Genomic DNA, 10,590 nt, shown 5'->3' with positions numbered 1-10,590 from the left:
GCGGCAACGACGGTGATACCGCGTGCTCACCGTCATTCTTGGTGCGGACGGTGATGTGACGTCCACTGCAGAACTGTTTCCAGCCGTGGTACCCCGCACCTCCACCAATATGTTACGGGGATGTTGGGAGTATAGAAAAACTAGATTTAATATATATATATATATATATATATATATATATATATATATATATATATATATATATATATATATATATGAGCTTTGCGCGCTGTCTACCATCTTGTCAGCTGCTCCAATTTTTTGTATATATCCTGTACTATCCGTCTGACTGTTTTTAACCCCGTAGCATTTTCGGTGGAGGTTGCGGGATCATTATCAAGACGGATTTACGCAGCGGGCGCTCTTTGGCTGCATCCACTATGCCAGCTCAAGGCAAGGATGCTTCGGGCCCGTCGGCACCCACGCCCACCGTCATTCTAGCACAACCCCGTGACCCAGGAACCTTTTCTGGCACCGACGACACTGATGTTGAAGACTGGCTTCAACTATATGAGCGGCTGAGCACCCGCAACCATTGGGACCTGGCCATCATGCTCGCTAATCTGATATTTTACCTCGTGGGCACGGCACAAGTCTGATTTCAGACCCATGAGGAGGAATTTATCAGCTAGGACATTTGTAAACAGAAGCTCAAGGATTTGTTTGGCAAGCCTGTTGGACGTCAGCGCGCCGCCCAAAAAGACCTCGCTTCGCGTGTCCAGACGTGCACTGAATCCTACCTTACGTACATCCAGGATGTGCTCGCTCTGTGCCGCAAAGTGGATCCGAAGATGTCCGAACCAGATAAAGTCGCACATGTCGTTAAGGGCATAGCAGATGATGCCTTCCACTTCCTTGTGTTCGTAAATTCTTCCACTGTGCAAGCCATTATTACCATTATTATTACCATTATTTGAAGAAGCCAAGAGTCGCCGCATTGCCCAGCCATTTTCCCGCCTTCCCAACACGGCTACTACGTCCTCCTGCGAAGACCTCCGCAGTCCGCCCACGGCCAATCACTCTGATAACATCCTACATATCATCCGACGTGAAATAGAAGCCGCATCTCCTGTCACAACCCCAATCCATGGCCGCAAGAATTGCCAGGCGACCGTCTCATTGATCCAGTCTGTCGTGCGCCAAGAATTCGCCAACGTTGGCTTCACCAATGTCTACTCAGTTAATCGGCCTGACTACACTCCGTCCAGCATTGTCATACGCACCTGCAGCCTGAATTCCCCAACGCAGTATCGCAACCCGGCCGAATGGCACACTCCAGACGACAAGCCTATATGCTTCACTTGACGTAGTAGTTCTGCGGAAACCCGCAAGGTGGAGAGAAGTAATGAATAAAGGGAAAATGAGACATCCACCCGTTAGTAGCAATTGCTACAAAGGAAACCCATACGGGTTCCTCGAAAGAAAAGCCTCATAGTTGAAGAAAAATTCGTCCTGGTCCGGGACTCGAACCCGGGACCACCGCCTTTCCGGGGCAGCCGCTCTACCATCTGCGCTAACCAGGCGGCTAGCAGATGGGAGGGCAAAGTCGAATTTGTCGACAACACGAAGCAAAGGCAAGTGTTGGACGTAGTAGTTCTGCGGAAACCCGCAAGGTGGAGAGAAGTAATGAATAAAGGGAAAATCAGACATCCACCCGTTAGTAGCAATTGCTACAAAGGAAACCCATACGGGTTCCTCGAAAGAAAAGCCTCATAGTTGAAGAAAAATTCGTCCTGGTCCGGGACTCGCACCCGGGACCACCGCCTTTCCGGGGCAGCCGCTCTACCATCTGCGCTAACCAGGCGGCTAGCAGATGGGAGGGCGAAGTCGAATTTGTCGACAACAACTGTCTTCAACTTCTGTCTTGTCTTCAACTTCAACTTCTGTCTTCTGTCTTTAACTTCTGTCCTGTCTTGTCTTGTCTTCAACTATGAGGCTTTTCTTTCGAGGAACCCGTATGGGTTTCCTTTGTAGCAATTGCTACTAACGGGTGGATGTCTGATTTTCCCTTTATTCATTACTTCTCTCCACCTTGCGGGTTTCCGCAGAACTACTACGTCAAACACTTGCCTTTGCTTCGTGTTGTCGACAAATTCGACTTCGCCCTCCCATCTGCTAGCCGCCTGGTTAGTGCAGATGGTAGAGCGGCTGCCCCGGAAAGGCGGTGGTCCCGGGTTCGAGGCCCGGACCAGGACGAATTTTTCTTCAACTATGAGGCTTTTCTTTCGAGGAACCCGTATGGGTTTCCTTTGTAGCAATTGCTACTAACGGGTGGATGTCTGATTTTCCCTTTATTCATGCTTCACTTATCGCCGTATCGGCCATATTTCACGTCACTGCCGGTCTTCCTGGAATTCGACCCCCTGGCTCTACCTCCCATCGCACGGCCCTCATGCTGCTCCTCGGTTCCCCCCGCAAACGCCGCCAGAAAATGCTGGCGACACTTCTTTGCCTACCCACTCTAGCGGCTCTCCTTCGCCACGTCGCCGCTTCTCCCGATCACCCCCATCACGTCGATCACCGTCCCTTAGCTCCTTCCAGCGCACCCTTCCGGAAAACTAACGGGTGCAGCAGCTGGAGGTGATGCTGCCAAACCGACCCGACGCAAAAATCCTCTTCTGACCTTGCCCACACATCGGAACCTCATTAAAGTGAATTTGGATGGTGTACCTGTTATGGCTCTGATTGACACTGGCGCGCACGTATCTGTGATGGATGCTCAGCTTCGGAATCATCTCAAGAAAGTCCTCACTCCTGCCCCGTCGCCTGTGGTCCAAGTCGCCGACGGTGGAACACCAGCCGTTATTGGCATGTGTCCGGCTCGCGTGAGTGTCGCCGGACATCATACTTCTGTTTTATTTTATGTTCTAGAGCACTGGGGGCCCTCACGACCTCATCCTGGGCCTTGACTTTCTGTCTACACATTCCTCTTTGATAGGCTGTTCTGTTGGTGTTGTGTAACTCGCTCTACCTGCTGTTATTGACCCTCTCGATAGTGCTCCGATACGGCTATGTTCCACAGAGCATATTCGCCTCCCTCACCGCGCTGTTACCTACATAGGTGTCTCCCCCGTTCCACCTATACCAGAGGGTGACTACGTCGTATCCCCTAATCCAGATGTCCTGCTCTCGCATAACGTCGCTTTTCCTCACACCGTCATTACCCTTTCGGACAATACGTCCTGCCTTCCGCTTGTGAACTTTGGACTTCGTACGCAAGTACTCCCGCGCGGAGTATCCCTGGCGCAAATAACGCCGGGCAGAGACTACCACATTTCGGCTTTAACTTGCGACAGCTCCTCGTGTTCAACTCTTGCTTCGCCTCCTGTCCCTTCAGACTTGAATGCCCTAACAAAAATGATTGCTCCCGACCTTTCCCCCAGCGTGCTCAAGAACTAGGTTGTCTCCTTGCCTCATACTGGGACATATTCGACCTTGGATAGCGCCCTTTAGGACAAACATCTGTCGTAAAACATCGAATAGACACCGGTGATGCGACCCGATCCATCGGCGACCCTACCACGTCTCGCCTACTGAGCAAAACTTCATGCAACATGAAGTTGACAAGATGCTTTCTCATGACATCATCGAACCTTTTTGCAGCCCCAGTTAAAAAGGACAACAGTTGGCGATTTTGCATCGGCTATCGAAACCTCAACAAGGTAACAAAGAGGGACGTCTATCCGCTACCACGCATTGACGATGCCCTGGATTGCCTGCATGGAGCACAATATTTTTCGTCCATCGACATTGGCTCTGTCTACTGACAAATTGCCGTCGATGACATGGACAGTGAGAAGACAGCTTTTATTACTCGCGATGGCCTGTATCAGTTCAAAGTGATGCCTTTCGGTTTATGTAATGCCCCGGTCACATTTGAACGAATGGTGGACGCCCTCCTACATGGTTTCAAGTGGTCCATCTGCCTCTGTTACCTCGATGACCTGATGGTTTTTCTCCGACTTTTGCGACACACCTCGAACGCCTATCGACGATCCTATCTGTTTTCCGTCGGGCGGGAGTACAACTAAATTCGTCCAACTGCCACTTCGGTCGTCGTGAAATTTCTGTGCTCGGACATCTCGTCGATTCTTCTGGTGTACGCCCTGATCACGATAAAATACGGGCAGTGAAAGGCTTTCCCGTGCCAACATGTGCCAAGGATGTTCGCAGTTTTTTGGGCCTTTCCTCCCACTTCCGCCGGTTTGTCCGAAATTTTGCGAACGTTGCGCGCCCTCTCAATCAGCTCCTCAAGAAAAACGCTGCCTTCATTTGGGTCCCTGAGCAAGCTGGTGCTTTCACCGAGCTGATTGGGCTGCTTACGTCCCAACCCATTCTCGCTCACTTTGATGGGTCAGCTCCAACAGAATTCCGTACCGAAGCCGGTGGTCATGGTATTGGAGCAATATTGGCACAAAAACAACAAGGGCGAGAACGTGTTATTGCCTACGCCAGCCGCCTTCTTTCTTGTGCTGAGCGCAATTACTCTATCACCAAACGCGAATGTCTGGCTCTAGTTTTGGCAGTCGGTAAATTCCGCCCATATTTGTACTGCCGCCAATTCACAGTCATCACTGATCACCATGCTCTGTGTTGGCTTTCGTCCCTCAAAGATCCTTCATGGCCCATTGGCCGCTGGGCTGTACGCCTTCAAGAATACAACTATTCAGTTGTATACGAGACCGGCCGATTACATCAAGATGCGGACTGCTTCTCGCCCCATCCTGTCCCCCCTCCTGACGTTTCTGCGGTCAGCATACCCGTCACCGTTCTCTCTCTGGTTGCTTTTCGCGACATTAGAGCCGAACGACGTCGGGACGCCTCCTTACAAGACCTTATTCAACAGCTCACTTCAACGACGCCCGATCCTTCCCTTCGCATGTTTGAACTTCAAGATGGTATATTTTACCGCTCTAACATGCGCCTGGACGGCCCTGCCCGAATCTTCGTTGTGCCTGAGCATCTGCGTCAGACTTCTCGCCCAGCTTCATGATGTACCGACTGCCGGTCACCTTGAAGTGTCACGGACTTATGACCGCGTCCGTCGGCGCTTCTTTTGGCCTGGTCCACACCGTGACGTCTGCGGTTATGTCGCTGCGTGCGACCTTTGTCAACGAAGCAAAAATCCGATCACACTTCCTGCTGGTCGCCTTCAACCACTTGACGTACCATCAGAACCATTCTTCCGTGTAGGTGTTGATCTTTTAGGCCCTTTTCCTACGTCTGCTTCGGGAAACAAGTGGATTGCTGTAGCAACAGACTATACGCCACCCGATATGCAAACACGCGGGCTCTTCCGACAAGCTGTGCAAGCGATGTCGCCGACTTCCACCTAGAGAACGTCATCCTTCGCCACGGCGCCTCTCGACAGCACCTCACCAACTGAGGCCGCTACTTTCTAAAGTTGTCAATGACATTCTACACTCGTGCGCGACTAAACACAAACTTGCTACTGCTTACCATCCACAAACGAACGGTCTAGCCAAGCGTCTTAACCACACCCTTACCGACATGCTGTCCATGTATGTCTGAGATGACCATCGCGACTAGGACGTTGCGCTGCCGTTCGTTACTTTCGCCTATATTTCGTCTCGTCATGATACCGCAGGCTTCTCTCCATTCTAACTTTTGTTTAACCGCGATCCTACTCTACCTTTCGACACTGTTCTGCCTGCTAGTCTGAATTCCACATCCGAGTACGCCCGTGAAGCCATACTCAAAGCACAAGGCGCACGCCATATTGCCTGACGTCGACTTGTGGAGTCGCAGGACAATCAGCGGCGCTTATATGACGCCCGCCATCGTGACGTCCATAACACGCCTGGCGCCCTGGTTCTCCTTCGGTCGCCGTCCTGACGCGTTGGCCTCTCGAAAAAGTTACTTTCACGCTACTCTGGCCCTTACCGTATCCTACGTCGAGTAACTGCCGTCACGTACGAAATCGCCCCTCTTGAGCCAACCCTGGCTCAGCATCGCTCCGACGTGGTCCACATCGCGCGTCTTAAGTTGTATCACTCGCCCGCCTCCTAACCAGCCCCGAGCATGTGCTTCAGCCGCCGGAGGTCATGTGACACGCTGCCGAAGAAGATGTTTTCAGCTTGGTCGGAAGAAGACGACGCTCTGGACTTCGCGCGCTGCCTACCATCTTGTCAGCTGCTACAATTTTTTTGTAAATATCCTGTAAATATACGTCTGACTGTTTTTAACCCCGTAACAATATATTGTCACGTGGAGTGACGTATGAAGAACACGGTAGCAATACTGTGAAAGACGAAGCTAACTTTTATTGGGCGAACTTGTGCCCACAAAAACAGGCTACCCTTAAAGAACGGCGACAACGGCGAACACACTCGGCAATCGTCAAAATCTGATCAGCGGGTCAAGCGCGTCGGCTTTTATACATCAGTCGTCGAATGTTCCAGAGTGATCGCTGGGACCCGCCTGCCTTCCACAAAGTTCTACATTATTCGCGTCGCGCACACATGCAATGAGATTACGCAAGGTTCGGTCACAGACAGCGGATGGAAGCATCGATAACATTCCAGAAACTTCCGATACATGCAGGCGCGTCCTGCGCTGTGCGATAACATTTGTCAGGCGGGGAAACGTGTCGCCCGATAAAGACACGTTTATATACATATAGACACGTTTTATATATATATATATATTGTATACATATATATATATGTATACAATATATATACACACAAGATGAGTCAGAGTAGTTAATATGGCTGACCAATAACAACACGCAGCAGCCAGCGTCTCACGATGTTCTTCTTCCTCTCTCTTCTTTCATCCTTCCGTAACAATATCCAAAACCCCGCCCAGGTGTATAGCCAGGCTAGTTACATCCATAAGAATACAGCAGGATGCTAGCTTCTGCTGTGTATAACCTGTACAGGGTGTTCCACATAACTTCACCCAAGAATTTAAAACTGAAAGGCGCGTCGGAAGCGAATTGTACCGAACGCATACTTTTCGCAATAACCTAGTAACTCAGACAGTTTTTTCCTTTCCCCCATAACTCACTCCTTAATCAATTGTAATTTCACAACTTTTTAATTATTGGCATAGGACCCCAAGTATGATACGCAGATTCGTAGAGCACCTAGATTCGTAGGAAACCACTCATGATGACTGAGGGCTACGGCTGCAATGCGACCGACCGACCGACCAATCGATGACGACAACAAGCAGCATCTTAACACGAGCACATCATAATTGGATTTCTCCGCTCTTTGTGCGCATGCGCGAAGAGCAGTGGTTGCGAGGTGGAAATGTGGTGACTTTCTGTCTTTGAGATTTCTCTTCGCCTAGGTACTACGGGGAAGACAGTTCTTAGCTCCGTTTGTCCCTATCGAGCTGGCAGACAATGCGTGGCCGGCAAGGCGAAGAAGCCGTGTCCGAGTCGAGTTTGTTGCTATTTCGTTGCGACGGTAGCATATTAAATTTTTATTGTCCCAGGGGCATACGTTTGGAAATAAGGTGTCCTCTCGGATGACTTTAGTGGCAAAGCATTACATCGTGCCGATGCACTGTTCATTAGTGTCGTTGAGCAAGGTCAGCATACCGCACACTTCAGGAGATTCGCGGGAACGGAAACAGTTTATGAATTCGACTGCCATGCCGATGCGAGGTTGTTGCTTTCTTTTGTTGTTGTTGTGGCGGCAGCGTATTAAATTCTGATAGTCGCAGGGGGATACGTTTGGACGTGAGGCGTTTTCTCGGATGACTTTAATGGCAAAGCAAATTACCTCGTGCCGATGCATTGTTCATTAGTGTCGTTGAGCATACCACACACTTCAGTGGAATCGCGGGAACGGAAACAGTTTATGAATTCAACTGCCGTGCCGAAGCATTAGATCTTAATGTAACTGAGCATACAACACACTTGGAGATTCGTGCGAATGGGACATTTTGTACTCTGTGTGGGAAAGTACTAAAACTTGCGTCGCCATGCAGTCTGAGCCGTAGATCGTTGTGAGAGCTGTACAGCCACACTGGCAAAACACTACGCCCTGCGGATGAATACGGAAGAAATGTATGCTAAAGAAAAATGGTCATCATGCAGTTTCATAGCAGTTGAGACCGTTGTGAAAACTGTACAGTAACACTGATATTGGCTACGTGGCGCAGGTTCGTAGCGATTCTGAGGTGCTTGTGCGCAAGGGTAATTAATGAAGGAGCGCGTATTACTAATCCCGGCTGTTGCGATGTCTAGCTCATATACGGGCCTGGTAACCTATGTGCAGTCAGTCAAAAAACACTATTTATGCAGGTTTCCACGCTCCTGTAAAAAAATGCAATTCAGTGATGACCGACCTTCTGGAGGTGGATCCGTGCACATATGTATAAGCACAGCCGGCTCATCAGCCACGAAGTAGGAGCTGAAGAGAACTTTTTAATGCTCATTATACGACATTGGTAGTGATTAATTTGTGGTCAGCCAGTGACAAACGAATTGCACTAAACAGTGAGACTTCGTCTTAATACGCAATGCTTATGTGGCGAACAAAAGAGCAAAAGGTCAAAACAACGTTTTCATACAAGGCAAGTCATCTATGTAGTGGAAAGTTCTCTTCGGCTCCTACTTTGTGACTGATGAGCCGACTGTGCTAACATAGGTGCGGATTCATCTCCAGAGGGTCATCACTGAATTGCATTTTTTAAACAGGAGCGTGGACGCCTGCATAAATAGAGTTTTCTTTTTTTTTTTTTGCCTGACTGCATGCACATATGTTACCAGGCTTTTTATCAATCTTAAATCACCCACGCAGGCGTATGTTGTGCTCTTCATTTAGTAAAGGGGGGTAAACATCGACAAAATGATGCAGCTCAAATAGCTTGAACATGTATACGTTTCCTATCTGCAGGGACGGACAAGATGGCTCGAGCGTTGCAGAATGCCGTTTGCCTAAAGTCAGCTTCGCCGTAAGATACCAGTGTCGCGCAATCAAACATGCGCAAAATATTGCGGAGAAGTACACCAAGAGTGGAAAGCGGCCACTGTCAGAGGATATAGTGTGATATAGGTGCGCACCTGTCGTCACATTTCCTGTCGCAGTACAAGCACAGAGACGCCGAACAAGTGTACTGGCAGGCCTTCAGAGCTATTTCGCACGCGGTTGTAGCGATCCGAGCCCTTGTTTCGCCCACGTAGAGCGCCCCCTATGTGAGCTAGACATCGTAACAGCCGGTATTAATAATACGCGTTCCTTCATTAATTACCCCTGCGCACAAGCACCTCAGAATCGCTACGAATCTGCGCCACGTAGCCAATATCAGTGTTACTGTACAGCTTTCACAACGGTCTCAGCTGCTATAAAATTGCATGACGACCATTTTTCTTTAACATACATTTCTTCCGTATTCATCCGCAGGGCGTAGTGTTTTGCCAGTGTGGCTGTACAGCTTTCACAACGATCTACGGCTCAGACTGCATGGTGACGGAAGTTTTAGTACTTTCCCATACAGAGCTCAAAACATTCCATTCCCACGAATCTCCAAGTGTATTGTATGCTCAGTTACATTAAGAACTAATGCTTCGGCACGGCAGTTGAATTCATAAACTGTTTCCGTTCCCGCGATTCCACTGAAGTGTGTGGTATGCTCAACGACACTAATGAACAATGCATCGGCACGACGCAATTCGCTTTGCCATTAAAGTCATCCGAGAAAACGCCTCACGTCCAAACGTCTCCCCGGCGACTATCAGAATTTAATATGCTGCCGCCACAAAAAAAAGCAACAACCTCGCATCGGCATGGCAGTCGAATTCATAAACTGTTTCCGTTCCCGCGAATCTCCTGAAGTGTGCGGTATGCTGACCTTGCTCAACGGCACTAATGAACAGTGCATCGGCACGATGCAATGCTTGCACTAAAGCATCCGAGAAAGCACCTGACTTCTAAACGTATCCCCCTGCGACTATAAAAATGTAATATGCTACCGTCGCAACAAAATAGCAACAAACTCACCTTGGGCACTGCTTCTTCGCCTTGCCGGCCACGCATTCTGTCGATTGTGTTGCCAGCTCCACTAGGGACGAACGGAGCTAACAACTTTCTTTTCCGTAGTACCTAGTCGAAGAGAAATCTCAAGGACCGAAAGTCCCCACATTTCTCTCTCGCGACGACTGCTCTTCGCGCATGCGCAGAAAAAACGGAGAAATCCAATTAGGATGTGCTCGTCATCTAGACCTGCCTTGGGGGACGTCTGTAACTGGCGCACAGCTACATAGTTGTAACAATGCGTGGCCAGTTTCTGCAAGAGGGAGCTAGCCTGTAGATCGCTAAGCGAAGGCCTTTTTAATGAACCAAGATGTGGTGATGATGACAACGGCTATGATGGTAATGATAATAATACTAATTGATTAGCGAAAAGCATGCATTGCACTCCTTGGCGTTTAAAATTGCTGTGACCTTGCTTTCACGCCTTCGTCTCTGTCACTACCTCTCTAACACAGGCCAAAATGACCGCTAAAGCGTTCTGTTCACTAAGACCACTTGGCTTTCTTCCTGTTTTTCTTCCTATATAGAAATTTGTACCTTCGCTAGTATTTTGAATCTTGCAGCAACGAGTGCGTAC

Source organism: Dermacentor variabilis, chromosome 3, assembly GCF_050947875.1.
Source record: "Dermacentor variabilis isolate Ectoservices chromosome 3, ASM5094787v1, whole genome shotgun sequence".
NCBI lineage: Eukaryota > Metazoa > Arthropoda > Arachnida > Ixodida > Ixodidae > Dermacentor > Dermacentor variabilis.
This window is presented reverse-complemented; position numbering follows the sequence as displayed.